Source organism: Gavialis gangeticus, unplaced genomic scaffold (genome assembly GCF_001723915.1).
Source record: "Gavialis gangeticus isolate Ggan-Ray unplaced genomic scaffold, GavGan_comp1, whole genome shotgun sequence".
In the NCBI taxonomy this organism is placed as follows: Eukaryota; Metazoa; Chordata; order Crocodylia; family Gavialidae; genus Gavialis; species Gavialis gangeticus.
The window spans coordinates 59,240,763-59,241,581 of record NW_017729004.1 but is presented as its reverse complement, the minus strand read 5'-3'; positions in this window follow the sequence as shown (position 1 = coordinate 59,241,581).

Here is an 819-nt window from a genome sequence, read left to right as displayed (position 1 = left end):
CTGCAGTCACTCCAAAATTCACTGAACTCTTCCCAACCCACCCTCCCAGCACCACCACCGCCCATCCTGAGCACAGTGTGGCCCAACCTGCCTGCTGGGAGGAGCCCAGTACTGGCCCTGGCCCTGGCCCTGGCCCCAGCCTGAAGTGACAGCCTACCCTGCCCCACGTGCAAATTCAGAGCACACACACCCCGTGCCCTGCTGGGATGCATGCAGCAGCAGGAACTGCCCCCCATCCCTGCACCTGGTGCCCTGGACAAGCTGCCCATGGCTCCATCCCGTGCCCCCACCCTGGCTGTGCAGCTCCTGCCCCAGCCCCACTCCCTCCCTCACTGCCAAGGCCCCAGTGGTGAAGGAGGAAGCGGGGCACAGGCAAGCAGGAACAGGAGCAGGGGCTGGGATGAGTGGGGCCCTGGCCAGGCTGGGTGGTGGGACAAGCAGAGGCCCCTCAATCTATGCATGGGTGGAAGCGGCTGCCACTGTGCCCTGGGCTTTGAGCCCCACTGCCCTGAGAGTTGTGCAATGCCATATGTGTCCCATTGCAGGGTGGGCAGGGGGCACAGTGCAGCCCAGCTGTGGCAGGTACGTGGAGTCAGCCAATCCCAAGACGGCTGCATCGGGGAGCAAAGCGCAGTGGCAGTTACCTCCGCCCCACACACAGATTGGGGGGGACACATGACCCTGGGCCTCTGCTTGTCCCACCACACAGTCTGGCTAGGGCCCCGCTCCCTCCCTTACCACAGGGGCCTCGATCTACCCCCCCATGGCCCTTTCCTCTCCCCCCCTATCCTTTCCCCACAGACTTACATGCGGGGGGGG